This window comes from Salvelinus fontinalis, chromosome 30, assembly GCF_029448725.1.
Source record: "Salvelinus fontinalis isolate EN_2023a chromosome 30, ASM2944872v1, whole genome shotgun sequence".
NCBI lineage: Eukaryota > Metazoa > Chordata > Actinopteri > Salmoniformes > Salmonidae > Salvelinus > Salvelinus fontinalis.
The window spans coordinates 36,944,472-36,960,060 of record NC_074694.1 but is presented as its reverse complement, the minus strand read 5'-3'; the positions used below and the strand labels follow the sequence as shown (position 1 = coordinate 36,960,060).

Below are 15,589 nucleotides of genomic sequence, written 5' to 3'. Positions count from 1 at the left end.
TCTTATTTTCAATGACGGCCTAGGAACAGTGGGTTAACTGCCTTGTTCAGGGGCAGAACGACAGATTTTTACCTTGTCAGCTTAGGGATTCAATCTTGTAACATTTCAGTTACTAGTCCAACACTCTAACCACTAGGCTACCTGCCGAACCCGACGTCATTCCCCCCGAAATAAAAACAAAAAAAACCACTCCCTGATGCTTCCCTTAGGTGAGGCGTTATTCTATATTGAGTGCACTTAGAGTCAGGAAGCAAGATCAGGGAGTGAGAATTTTAATAAATAAACGCAACTAAATACAGAACAAGAAACACAAAACAACGTGACACTGGAAAAGAAACAATAATGCCTGTGGAAGGGAGTGACAAACGTAAGTTACTCAATACCCAGAAGAAAGAAATGATCTCACTCCAATACATTTTTTATAGAAAGTTAGCAAAAATAGATACGATCTTGCTACATTGGAAAGGAAAATACCTGTCTATTTGTGGGAAAATCACCCTGATTAACTCTTTAGTCATATCACAGTTTACCTATTTGCTTATGGTTTTGTCTACATCTAGTGACCTGCTTTTTAAATTATATTAACAAAAAATGTTTTATTTGTAATTGCAAGTCAGACAAATTTTAAAGGGCCTATTTATATAACAAATATAAATTCGGAGGGCAGAAATTATTAAATATTAAAGCATTAGACCTCTCACTAAAGGCATCAGTCATACAACAGTTATACTTAAATCCAAACTGGTTCTCTAGTAAATTGATAGGAATTTATCATCCTTTGTTCAAGAATGGCCTTTTCCCCTTTATTCAGATTACACCTGCTCACTTTCGGTTGTTTGAAAAGGAAAAAATCTCAAAAATATTACCACAAAAATGGAACAGGCAAGTAGAAGGGGAAAAAAGTAAACAACTTGTATGTTGGCCCTGCATTAAATGGTTAAAGATAAGTGTAATAAATAGAAACATGTACCAATTTCATTTAAGGACCAAAAACTTGACAGCTGTGCCATATAAATTTCAAAATAGTTGGGAAGAGATTTTCGATGTACCCATTTCATGGCACATGGTTTATGAATTGATACGCAAAACAACGCTGGATTCAAAACTTCACATTTTTCTATTTAAATTACTATACAAAATTTTTGCAACCAATATAATAATAAATATATGGGGGATATCTTCCCAGCTCTGCAGATTTTGCTGTGAAGAGGCAGAGTCAAATATAGGAAGGACTAAAAACAAACAAAATATAACTATTGTAAAATAGATTGTGTCTGTAAAATGTGTATAAGATGTATAAACTAAGTGTTTATTAGTTTACTCCAATTGGGGAAGGGTGGTAGGGTTTGCGGGGAATAATAAAGGTATATTCAAAAAAAAGTATGTATATCTATATAGGTATGTGTATGTATATATGTGTATATGTATCCATATATGTATGTACGTGTATGCATATGGATATATTTACCAAAACAATATCTGGGGGATTGGAAATGATGCAGACAATTACATTAATGGAGGCAACAATCTTTCCGCAATATTAAGCTGATCCTACCCTAAATTAAAAAAAATATATATATATAAAAAAATATATATGTATATAGGGAAGGTAATCAGGGAAGTGATGGAGTCCAGGTGAGTCTGATGACGCGCAGGTGCACGTAACGATGGTGACAGGTGTGCGCCATAACGAGCAGCCTGGTGTAACGACTGTCTTTCGGTGAGTTAGTAGACCAAGGCGCAGCGGGTGATGAATACATAATGACTTTATTGCAAGACGAAGAACAGACACGAAATACACTTGACTAATTTACAAAATAACAAAACGAACTAGACAGACCTAAACTACGAACTTACATGAAACGAAGAACACATGAACAGGAACGACCGAACGAACGAACGAGACGAGACAGTACCGTGTGGTGCAACAAACACAGACACAGCGACAATCACCCACAAACAAACAGTGAGAACAACCTACCTTAATATGACTCTCAATTAGAGGAAAACGCAAAACACCTGCCTCTAATTAAGAGCCATACCAGGCAACCCAAAACCAACATAGAAACGGAAAACATAGACTGCCCACCCAAAACTCACGAACTGACCATCACACACATACAACACAACAGAAAACAGGTCAGGAACGTGACAGAACCCCCCCCTCAAGGTGCGAACTCCGGGCGCACCCCTAAAACTCAAGGGGAGGGTCTGGGTGGGCATCTGTCCGCGGTGGCGGCTCCGGCGGTGGACGAGGACACCACTCCACCACTGTCTTTGTCCCCCTCCTTAGCGTCCTTTGAGTGGCGACCCTCGCCCCCAACCATGGTCCAGGAACCTTTACTAAGGCCCCTCCTACATAGAGGAGACAGCTCAGGACAGAGAGGTAGCTCAGGACAGAGAGGTAGCTCCGGACAGAGGGACAGCTTAGGACAGAGGGACAGCTCTGTACTAATGGCAACTCCGGACTGGGTGGCAGCTCCGGACTGAGTGGCAGCTCCGGACTGAGTGGCAGCTCCGGACTGAGTGGCAGCTCATGACTGAGTGGCAGCTCATGACTGTAGGGCAACTCATGACTGTAGGGCAACTCATGTCTGTAGGGCAGCTCATGACTGTAGGGCAGCTCATGACTGTAGGGCAGCTCATGACTGTAGGGCAGCTCATGACTGTAGGGCAGCTCATGACTGTTGGGCAGCTCATGACTGAAGGGCAGCTCGTGACTGAAGGGCAGCTCGTGACTGGAGGGCAGCTCGTGACTGGAGGGCAGCTTGTGACTGTAGGACAGCTCGTGACTGTAGGGCAGCTCGTGACTGTTGGGCAGCTCGTGACTGAAGGGCAGCTCATGACTGTAGGGCAGCTCATGACTGTCTGGCGGCTCTGGCAGCTCCTGACTGTCTGGCGGCTCTGGCAGCTCCTGACTGGCTGGCGGCTCTGGCAGCTCCTGACTGGCTGGCGGCTCTGGCAGCTCCTGACTGGCTGGCGGCTCTGGCAGCTCCTGACTGGCTGGCGGCTCTGGCAGCTCCTGACTGGCTGGCGGCTCTGGCAGCTCCTGACTGGCTGGCGGCTCTGGCGGCTCCTGACTGGCTGGCGGCTCTGGCGGCTCCTGACTGGCTGGCGGCTCTGGCGGCTCCTGACTGGCTGGCGGCTCTGGCGGCTCCTGACTGGCTGGCGGCTCTGGCGGCTCCTGACTGGCTGGCGGCTCTTGCGGCTCCTGACTGGCTGGCGGCTCTTGCGGCTCCTGACTGGCTGGCGGCTCTGGCGGCTCCTGACTGGCTGGCGGCTCTGGCGGCTCCTGACTGGCTGGCGGCTCTGGCGGCTCCTGACTGACGGACGGCTCTAGTGGCTCCTGACTGACGGACGGCTCTAATGGCTCGGGACAGACGGGCGGCTCAGAAGGCGCTGGGCAGACGGATGGCTCAGAAGGCGCTGGGCAGACGGATGGCTCAGAAGGCGCTGGGCAGACGGATGGCTCAGAAGGCGCTGGGCAGACGGATGGCTCAGAAGGCGCTGGGCAGACGGATGGCTCAGAAGGCGCTGGGCAGACGGATGGCTCAGAAGGCGCTGGGCAGACGGATGGCTCAGAAGGCGCTGGGCAGACGGATGGCTCAGAAGGCGCTGGGCAGACGGATGGCTCAGAAGGCGCTGGGCAGACGGATGGCTCAGAAGGCGCTGGGCAGACGGATGGCTCAGACGGCGCTGGGCAGACGGATGGCTCAGACGGCGCTGGGCAGACAGATGGCTCAGACGGCGCTGGGCAGACAGATGGCTCAGACGGCGCTGGGCAGACAGATGGCTCAGACGGCGCTGGGCAGACAGATGGCTCAGACGGAGCTGGGCAGACAGGCAGCGCAGAAGGCGTTGGGCAGACGACCGACTCTGCCCTGCTGAGGCGCACAGTAGGCCTGGTGCGTGGTGCCGGAACTGGAGGTACCGGGATGACGGCACGCACTTCAAGGCTAGTGCGGGGAGCAGGGACAGGGCACACTGACCTCTCGAAGCGCACTATAGGCCTGGTGCGTGGTACCGGAACTGGAGGTACCGGGCTGAGGGCACGCACCTCAGGGCGAGTGCGAGGAGAAGGAACAGTGCGTACAGGGCTCTGGAGACGCACAGATGGCTTAGTGCGTGGTGCCGGAACTGGAGGCACTGGGCTGGAGACACGCACCATAGGGAGAGTGCGTGGAGGAGGAACAGGGCTCTTAAAACGCACTGGAAGCCTGGTGCGTGGTGTAGGCACTGGTGGTACTGGGCTGGGGCTAGGAGGTAGCGCCGGAAATTCCGGACCGTGTAGGCGTACTGGCTCCCTTGAGCACTGAGCCTGCCCAACCTTACCTGGTTGCATGCTCCCCGTAGCCCGTCCAGTGCGGGGAGGTGGAATAACCCGCACTGGGCTGTGTTGGCGAACCGGGGACACCATGCGTAAGGCTAATGCCATGTAAGCCGGCCCAAGGAGACGTACTGGTGGCCAGATATGTAGGGCCGGCTTCATGACATTTGGCTCAATGCCCAATCTAGCCCTACCAGTGCGGGGAGGTGGGCTTAGCCGCACTGGGCTATGCCCCCAGTACAGGAGACACCGTGCGCTCTACTGCGTAACATGGTGTCTGCCCGTACTCCCGCTCTCCACGGTTAGCCTGGGAAGTGGGCGCAGGTCTCCTACCTGCCCTCGGCCCACCACCTCTTAGCCCCCCCCCCCAATAAATTTTAGGGTAGTACTTGCGGGCTTCCAGCCTTGCTTCCGTGCTGCCTCCTCATAACGTCGCCTCTCCGCTTTAGATGCCTCCAGCTCCGCCTTGGAACGGCGACACTCTTCTGGCTCTGCCCAGGGTCCTTTACCGTCCAGGATCTCTTCCCATGTCCAATCCTCCTTTTCCCACTGCTGCTGTCGTTGCTGTCTGTTAACCCGCTGCTTGATCTGGGTTTGGTGGGTGATTCTGTAACGGTCGTCTTTCGGACAGTAAGTAGACCAAGGCGCAGCGGGTGATGAATACATAATGACTTTATTGCAAGACGAAGAACAGACACGAAATACACTTGACTAATTTACAAAATAACAAAACGAACTAGACAGACCTAAACTACGAACTTACATGAAACGAAGAACACATGAACAGGAACGACCGAGACGAGACGAGACAGTACCGTGTGGTGCAACAAACACAGACACAGCGACAATCACCCACAAACAAACAGTGAGAACAACCTACCTTAATATGACTCTCAATTAGAGGAAAACGCAAAACACCTGCCTCTAATTAAGAGCCATACCAGGCAACCCAAAACCAACATAGAAACGGAAAACATAGACTGCCCACCCAAAACTCACGCCCTGACCATCACACACATACAACACAACAGAAAACAGGTCAGGAACGTGACACCTGGTGACCTAGAGGCAGGAGAGGGAGCACATGTGACACCCAGCAAAATTATACTTGAGTAATGTCAATGTATTTGATTTCAAATACACTTAAGTATCAAAGTAAATGTAATTGCAAAATATACTTAAGAATAAAAAGTATAAAACATTTGAAATTGCTTATATTAAGCAAACCAAAATGGCGCAATTGTATTTTATTTATTTTTTAAATTGTGGATAGCCAGGGGCACACTACAACACTCTGACATCATTTAAAAAATAAAAATGTGTGTTTAGTGAGTCCACCAGATCAGAGGCAGCAAGGATGACCAGGGATGATCTGTTGATAAGTGTGAAAATTTGAAAATGTTTCTGTCCAGCTAAGCATTCAAAATGTAACGAGTACTTTTGGGTGTCAGGGAAAACATATGGAGTAAAAAGTACATTATTTTCCTTAGGAATGTATTGAAGTAAAAGTTTGTGAAAATATAAATAGTAAAGTACAGACACCCCAAAAAATGTATTAAGTAGTACTTGAAAGTGTTTTTTCTTAAGTACTTTACACCACTGATTGTCATATGCTAAGATGTGTTTTTCTTAACAAACATAGAAATAACATAATGCAATACTAATGTTCATAAATAAGTCCTAGTAAAACACATACAGGGCGTTATATGAGTATAGAATATAGGAATATAGGAACACCTTCCTAACATTTAATTGCACCCCCCTTTTTGCCCTCAGAACAGCCTCATTTCATTGGTGCATGCACTCTACAAGGTGTCGAAAGCATTCCACATGGATCCTGGCCCATGTTGACTCCAATGCTTCCCACAGTTGTGTCAAGTTGGCTGACCATTCTTGATAAACATGGGAAACCGTTGAGCGTGAAAAACCCAGCAGTATTGGAGATCTTGACACTCAATATTAGTGTTCCTAAAGTTTTGTACTCTCAGTGTATATAAACACGGGAAAATCAAGTTTTTTGACTGCACTGGGCCTTTAAGACATAAACACACCAATGAGTAGCCTCTCATATATTAACATTTCTATACTGCTGTGCCATTATTGCATTTTTATTGCACACATTATTTCAGCTAATGTAGTACTGTGCTTTTTTCTGATCGAACACCAGTCAGTACAGTGTCAATCATCCTGTAATGACGACTGTAGGACAAGCAGCAACAGGGTCACTGTCAACACAGCTCACGCTGTATATGGCCGGGGAAGCACACACTGTAGGCTGTCTCTCAAATAATACCCTATATTCCCCATATAGGGCATTATTTTCGACAAGGGTCCTATTCAGAACCCTCTGTGTGTCTAGTCAAAAGAAGTACACTCATTTGGGAATAGGGTATTAATTGAGACACAGACGCCGCCTGCTCCTCTGTCCCATTGGGGAGACTCCTCTGTGTCTCCTCAGTGACTAGAGTGTATTATGCGGTTACACTCTTATTCTGAGATGCCTTCACTGGCGCTTGCTCAGGAGAGGATAGCCATCATTAAAAGGAGGGATGCCTGTCAGATGTAAACGTCTCCATATGACTCCCCAAATAACAAGGCCATGCTCCATGACTGGGAGAAATGTCAGCCATTGCCCAATGGCGATTCGTCTTTGAATTGTTCAGGGGAAAGTGTCAAAGAGTACTGTGTCTAGTAAATAGCCTGGTTTCAAGTGCTTTTCTTCTTTATATATTTGTTATTTGCTGACATTTTATAGGTTTTTCGTATTGGTTGGTTTGTGTACCTTCCACCATGGAGAATAAGTCAAATAAATTACGTGGAAGAGGAGTGAGTCAGACCCGTGGTAATGAAGATTTAATCACCCGGCATTCTAACTTGAATTATGAACCCAGTGTATCACATTATGGCCATTAGGGTCCACGGGCCCAAAGCCGTAAGCCACACATACGCACTCACACACACACACACACCATTTTACTGTGGCTCCCCTTCATCCCATGGACATTTATTACGTGTATTGAAAGGAAAGGACAGCTAATGGCACGTCAAGTGCACTCAGTCCTGTTGTTGTTCATTATTACTGGGCCGGTCTCCACCACTTTCCAACAAGCTAGGCTATTACCCCCGGAGAAGAGATGAATATATTTAGCTAACTTAATCCTGCCTCTGGTATGGATTCTAATAGTCCTATCGTAACCTTAGAAGTGTGGAGCGGTAAACACACAATGGTATAAACCGGTGACCAAGTGGTTACATATACTGAGAGGTTTTTAACGTTGTGTTACATGTTCCAAGCTGAAAATGTCGGTTTGGTTTCTTACGATTTTGCTCATCTTAGATTTTTCACATTCTCTTTATCTAAACCTCCATCTCCATCTGTACCTGTCGGCGCCTCTACCATGCTATTTTTCACAAAGCAAACGTTCCGCTCCGATGAAACGTCTCTATAGATTAGACCTAAATAGAGATCGAAATGTAAGTCCCTATTTCTGTCTGTTGACTTCACATCCCTTTTGACCACTCAATGCATCCCAAACAGGGTTGACATTTCTCGCTTTGCTACCAGTTTCTTATTTCGACTGTTCTATTTCTGACCAGCCCTTCTATTTCACACCTACAGTTTTATTTTATATCCTCTTCTACCCTGCAGTATAAAGTTTCAGGCTTTGAGCTCGGCACTATTGTCGTTGAGTATAAATAAACACCCCAAACCTCTGTATTTGCTTAATATGAACCATTTTTCGAATATATGATGCATCATGATACATGTTGTTTACACCAATACGTGTTCACATATACTGCGTGTACAAATCATTAGGAACACCTTCCTGATATTGAGTTGCACCCCGTTTTGCCCCCCAGAACAGCCTCAACTCATCAGGGCATGGACGAAAAGGTGTAGAAATTGTTTCACAGGGATGCTGGCCCATGTTGACTCCAATGCATCCCACAGTTGTGTCAAGTTGGCTGGATGTCCTTTGGGTGGTGGACCATACTTGATACACATAGGAAACTGTTGCGCAGTTCATGACACACTCAAACCAGTGTGCCTGGCACCTACTGCCATACCCCATTCAAAGGCACTTAAATTGTCTTGCCAATTCACCCTCTGAATTGTCTCAAGGCTTAAAAATCATTACTTACCTGTCTCCTCCCTTTCAACCACTGTTTATGTGGATTTAACAAGTGACATCAATAACGGATCCTAGCTTTCACCTGGATTATCCTGGTCAGTCTGTCATGGAAAGAGCAGGTGTTCCTAATGATTTGTGCGCTCAGTGTATATGCTTAGTAATCTCTAGCATTAAGCCCAAATGTTAAAGTTCAAGCTCACCGCAGTTGAGTGCAGGAAGGAAGGTAGGTGAAAGCCCCTGTAAGTGTTAACCATGAATTAGAAGCATTAGAATAGAGGATGTGTCATGATGCACATTGTTTACAACAGTACATGTTTACACACACACAGCATCTGCTTTCCGAGGCTTAGTAATCCCCAGTACTTGGCCCAAGCTTGGCAAGACCTTGCTAAAAATGGAAACGTCACTCCAACATTACCGTCATTAACCTTTCGGGATTGTGACTAGGCCATTAGGGCAGTAGACTAAGAGGGGTTAATGAACTGACTACTAATAATTAGCCTAATTTATCTTCTTTTAAAGTCATGACACTAACTACCAATGCATTCTCTGTTCCCTACGTAACGTGTAATAATGCTTGTCCCTTTATTACAGTCGGATTAAAAAAACTGAGCCATATATTCAGAAGAATAGCGATGATTCAGTACGAGGATCAGCACAACTGTAATGAAAACCCAATCAGATCGCTCCTCAATTCTATTTAGCAGTCAATGGGTGTTTCTCAATATGCATACTATCGTGCTCCACACTCTCATGCTCCAAGTGCATTCTCCGAGGACGTTCTCTTGAGTACGTTGTTGTGAGGAGGAGAGTGTGGCGAACGCATAAAACATTTCACTCCCCCTACTGTTTTACCTCACGCTGCATCTCCCCATTCACTGAACCTTATTCCAGCCAGGACAGTGGCAACAATAGAGACAAAATAAGATATACACAAAGCAAACGTTTAATTGCATAATTATCAGCTATATTTTATCACGTTTCAGGAGAAGACCCAGATGCAGACAGTGTCGAAGTAACACAAGTTTATTACTAGAACAGGGGGCAGGCAAAACGACATGTCAAGGGCAGTCAGAGGTCAGTAATTAGAGTCCATAAGGTACAGAACGGCAGGCAGTCTCGGGGTCACGGCAGGCAGAAATCAATAATCCAGGGTGGTGTGACAAGGTACAGAATGGCAGACATGCTCAGGGTCAGGGCAGGCAGAATGGTCAAAACCGGGAAACTAGAAAACGGGAACTAGAAAAATACATGAGCAAGGGGAAAACGCTGGTAGGCTTGACGAACAAAACGATCTGGCAACAGACAGAGAACACAGGTATAAATACACTGGGGATAATGGGGAAGATGGGTGACACCTGGAGGGGGGTGGAGACGAGCACAACGACAGGTGAAACAGATCAGGGTGTGACAGATATATGTGAATTGTGATCTAACTAGCTGGCCAGCTAGCTAGTTAAACAGGCAACAATAACCTATAACAGTCTAGCTCCAGCTCAAGAAAACGTTTGTAATTTTTACGTGGCTGCATCATATTTCTTTGCATACTTTCCGTTGAAGCTTGCATGGATGCATGCTTCAAAATATGTACAAATGGAGTACGCATTTGAGATGTGCCCTCCGTGTTCCGTTTCCCATACTTTGATTTGGACTCATACTATGACCCTCCCGTACTCCAATTTGCATGCTCCGAGCACGGTAGTATGCATTTTGAGAAACAGGCCATTTGTATCTGTTGAAAAATTAAGCCGCGATGTCACTGGTAGGCTAACAGCGTGAGTGAAGTATTGCGTGCAGCCAAAGTGATTTTGTCTTTAGTGCTGCAAGTATCATTCACATCACGAAATGATGTGCTTTGAAGCGACTAGGCTCGTAGGTACAATGCAGTGTGGTGTACTAGAGCTGTATGGAGCTGATAGGTCGGTGTAATAATCTCTGCATTGTGGGGAGTCATCTACTGGGAGAGATAGTACAACACAACATGGCTCAGCCACAGAGCAAGAGTGGATCCCACCGGTGGTTCTAGGCCTGTTGATTAGATCTCAACCAGGACAGAGAGGTGTAATCTCTGTTGGTTTGACACAGCGATAACATTTTTGATTGGGGTTAAAGGAGAGGGGGAGAAAGTGATGGGAGGCACAAGTGTGTCAGGCGGTCTCTGTACATAGGTGTCTTCTTGGTCTTTCAATGGAGAAACGGAGATAGGGATCCATCAGTGGGCTATTTCAAATAGGAAAAGGGCTTATCGCCTTGTAGCACAGCTTTGATAAGATTTACAGGGATCCTGCTGGCTCTGAAGCCTGATAGGCTTGTTACAGTGGCAGTTCTTCCCACCAACAACCAAAACATACAGGTAGATGTGCATCTCGTTTCTGGAGCAGAGCTGAATTACACAGACAGTCATTTGGAACATAATGGGATTTGACTGAATAGAAGTCGTTCTGAAATGAGTGCATTTCAAAGGAGAAGAAAAAGCAAGGCTTTCGTGAACTTTTAAATCTCTAACAATAACAATTTGCTATTCAGAAATCCCAAGTAATACATGCAAAATAATGGCATGGGGATATTGTTGATTTTACTTTTCACTGTTAGTCCCTAATAATGTTTTGTGATTTCTTGATGAGTTGAGCTAGGTCTGTAAATGTGAAAATAAATGAGAGCTTGATAATTAGTTTAAATTCACTGTAATAGAAGTGATATTGAATGTCTCTGATACATTTTAAATCGGCAATAATTCGCGCCGCGGTAATTAGAGAAAAATAAACAGCGCATCTAAGCCACATCTATTGATGGTGGCAGTATTGTTGTTATTCCTCCCCCGACTGCATTTAAATGAACAAAGCACCACCAGCATTCTAATAATTTCAATTCTTGCCACACACTAATTACACTTAGTTGGCAATGCTTTTCTTTGAACTGTCTCCAGAGATGTAACTTCCTGGGGAGATTCAAAGATCAGACACAGTATAATAATGAAATACACAGGAGAGGATTCAACACGAATACACCATTTCATCAACAGTATATTCTTTGTCTTCTCAGAGTAGTTTCTGTATGCTTTCCAAAGAAGTGGAGAGTAGAGCTGACGTTCCTCTTGAAGCCTATACTTTTTATAGCTAGAAATGAAGGTGCCCTGCCTGATTACATTGTTAGAGAAGGCTGGAGGGTTTATAAACATTGATGGAAGAGAACATCCATTAAATGGTTGTGCTTTTCTCTTTCCGCCTAGACTCAGAGCATGACTGAATTGAGCCACATTGGACCTGATGATGCAAACTTAACCAGCGCTGCCACATGGCTAAGGGAAGCATTTAATCATTCACTACCGGTTAGTTTCTTGTAAACAAACATAGTATGACCAACACTTACGTAGCCTGTATATTTCCATGAACTATTAATTTAAAATCTTGTGATTTTCTGTCTTCTAACAATTCAAATATATTCATAACTCCCCCTTTCGTTTTATGAAATCATTATACACATTCATCCAGACTATCTTCTCTGTCATAGCAGTAATCCATCAACACCTCAATGTAATTTTGATCACCCGGGAAAAATTGGCCAGCGGGTGTGTGATACATTGACGTGGGGTTCAGCTATCCTGACAGAGAGTCACACCAGTATCCTCTCAGCCTCGAGCAGTTTTTAGATCATTTCTGTGAAAGGACATGTATTCGGGACAGGCACAGCAGGTGTGAAGTGGAAGCAAGCGGGGAATTTAGCTCCGTCGCCCACTCAAAGCAACGTCACAGTTGACTGAGAGAGGCCTGACATTTTTACAAAGGGAAGAGGGATGGAAGCCAATGCTTGGCGATGCATAGACCCACCATTGAGCTGTCCACCTTGAGAACAGGGTGCGCGTGCATCCCTCAGAGCCCAGTTCCTATCTAGGTTTCTTCCTAGGTGCCTGCCTTTCTAGGGAGTTTTTAAAGTGAGTTTGGGGAGTTTTTCCTAGCCACATTATAAGTACTTTATGACTACTTCTGATTTTAAAAAGGATACATTTGATTGATTGATTGTCTGGGCTGTATGTCTGACCTGACAGCTGATCAGAAAGTGTTCCCTGTGGATTAGGGTAGCAGTCTAAAGGCGTCAGCATGCTTCAGTTCAGTCAATGACAACAAAGACTTTATTGAAGAATCCCTACTTTTACCAATCTCCAACGAAGGGGCGTAGACTTCGGCTCCAAACTTCGGTTTGTCTCCAGAACAAGATGTGTGCGCTCGAACAACCCCGATCGAAGTCCAAAGCAAAGAAAAGCATCATAATGTCGTCATAATATATGCACGAACTCTACCGACATGTCTCGCGCTTGGAAGCATGCGGACGCCTTAAGCCACGGCCTCCAGATCACATATCAGCATGCGTTCCAATCCAGCCCATTGTTCATTTAGCACACTCTCCTTTATTTATTTCCTCTCGACCTCTGTCCTATCCAATCAAACAAAAAAATATGTGAGTAGTGGGACTTCCCCATTCCTTTAAATAGGAATAGGAAAAGAAAACAGAGCGCTCCCATACAATAGGAGGATGTGGGACTTCCTGTGGAACAGGAAAGAGTACTATCACGGCCCTACTGAGAGTCCGTGGTGTCAAGTACAATGCTAGGGGCTAATGATGGCCATTGACCACTAAGCAAATGGCACTGGAAAAGCTAGCGGAGCTGACTTTCCTCTTAAAACATAAGGGTACATTATGAAACGATATTCTATCCTTTACACACTTCTGAGATTCCACGTCATGTGCACAGAGTTCATCATGATTTCTGTTCAAACAGCTGTTAGAACCCTAGAGTTTGACACACGACATCGCAGTTGAGTTACCTTCCGAGGCAGAAACCATGGTCCATTCATGTGCAGGATTGAAATGTACCCGGGTCGATATAGATGATAAAGTTCAACATGGTGGATCACAATGAAAGCCATATATGAAACTCCGTTGAAAAGTGACCCATTGATGATTTATGCTGTTTCCTCACTGCCGTTATTATGAGGCCTTCATTGTGGTTGAGGCCTGACTTTGAGGCTGGGGTTTGTAATAGATATTGACTTTATGCTGTGAGACTGTCACGGGCTTAAAGCAGTAGGCTACAGAGCCACTGATTTCTCTATGATTTTCTATAGGTGTTTTGCTATTTCTGTCTACTGAGATCCATGTATTTGTTCTTCGAGAAAACTCCCTTCCTTTGATGAATACTTTGCAGTTTGTAATGTGACTGCAGGGTATACAGTGCCAATAACACATTTGTAAAGTGAATCACTCAAAACGTGATACACTTTAAAAAGGCAACTGATTTAGTGTATCATTTTCCCTGTGCCTCTGGCGTGGAAATTCATTGTTTTAAATAATTAAAGAAAGAAATGAATCATAATCATAATCACAGAGGTACAGTAAGTAGTAGGCTATAGTTTCATTAGTTGACATAGTAGTTTCGACATCTAAGTATGGTTTTAACAATTCCATGGTGTTTGGTACTGCTGCAGGCCCTAATGTACATAAATACCTCATGACTTAGAGATCGCCAAGAGGACAGCTGAGAATATCTGCATCGGAAAAAATGGTCTTTTCTCTGAGCTCAGGCTGCTCATAGGGAAGCAATATTTTCCTAGTTAGCCTTTCTTTATATGCCTGTGGGGCTACAGTAGCTCACGCACATTCATCCTGCTGAAAAGGAGTACATTAGTATATGATGAAAGCATTTAAGATGATTACCATGATGATACACACATGGGGATGTTTTCACTGACTGGTGAAATTGATGGTAAATTACACTCACCTGCCAGTTTATTAGGTACACCCATCTAGTACCAGGTCCGACCCCCCTTCACCTCCAGAACAGCCTGAATTCTTCCCATCCGTGACAAGGATCAACGAGTTGTGCGTTCCGAGATGTCGTTCTGCTTGTGGCCTGCCTGTTAGCTTGCACAATTCTTGTCGATCTCCTTCGACCTCTCTCATCAACGAGCTGTTTTCACCTACAGGACTCCCGCTGACCGGATGTTTTTTGTTTGTCACACCATTCTCGGTAAACTCTAGACACTGTCATACGTGAAAAGCCCAGGAGGGCTGCCATTTCTGAGGTACTGGATCCGTTGCGCCTGGCACCGATGAGCATACACGCTCAAAGTTGCTTAGGTCACTCATTTTGCCCATTCTAGCTGAATGCCTCGATGCCTGTCTGCTTGCTTTATATAAGAAGCCACGGCCACATGACTCACTGTATGTAGGAGCGATATATTTTTGTGAACGGGGTGGTGTACCTAATAAACTGTATATATTGTGCTGTAATATACACTGAGTGTACAAAACATTAAGAACACCTTCCTAATATTGAGTTGCCACCCCTTTTGGCCTCAGAAAAGCCTAAATTCGTCGGGGCATGGACTCTACAAGGTGTCGAAGGAACCTTGTGTTCCACAGGAATACTGGCCAATGTTGACTCCAATGCTTCCCACAATTGTGTCAAGTTGACTGGATGTCCTTTGGGTGGTGGAGCATGCTTGATACACACGGGAAAAACCCAGCAGTGTTGCAGTTCTTGACTCAAACCTGTGTTCCTGGCAGCTACTACCATAACCCCTTCAAAAGGCACTTCAATATTTTGTCTTGACCATTCACCCTCTGAATGGCATGCATACACAATCCGCCCGTAGTTCAGTAAACATCTGTAGAGTGACTGCATTCGTAGGGCTTTTAACTGAATGTATGTGTGTTTGTATCTCCCTATGCTTGTGTATGTTTGTGTACTGCATGCCTCTATGCTTGGAAGTGCTGTAAAATAACAATTATCCTACGTGGTACGTTTAATAACGTAATAATGACGTTAGGCTGAAGATTAAGTTGGACATCAACTGTTACTATGAAAAGTGAACGGTTTTATTGGGCTGGATTGTGTTTATTGATTTTTGAACGTCTGTCACATCATTGTGTGAAATCGTTCATGAAATGATATGAGTTTAATCAGCTGTTATTGCTGTGGTGATGGGTCACACACGCATGCACGCTCGCACACACACGCACACGCACAACCTGTGAATGGACCTCTTTATACTGTAGGTAACCCATGATAAGATAATCTGGTATCCATGACACACATACACGGAATGTACAAAACTTTTAGAACTCTGCT

General features: G+C 45.1%; 1 protein-coding gene across 2 annotated transcripts in view; it reads left to right on the top strand.

Annotated features, from left to right (window-relative positions):
• Window positions 1-15,589, top strand: part of LOC129829155 (glutamate receptor ionotropic, delta-1-like) — a 477,366-nt gene that overhangs the window by 411,861 nt on the left and 49,916 nt on the right. The window lies entirely within an intron of this gene.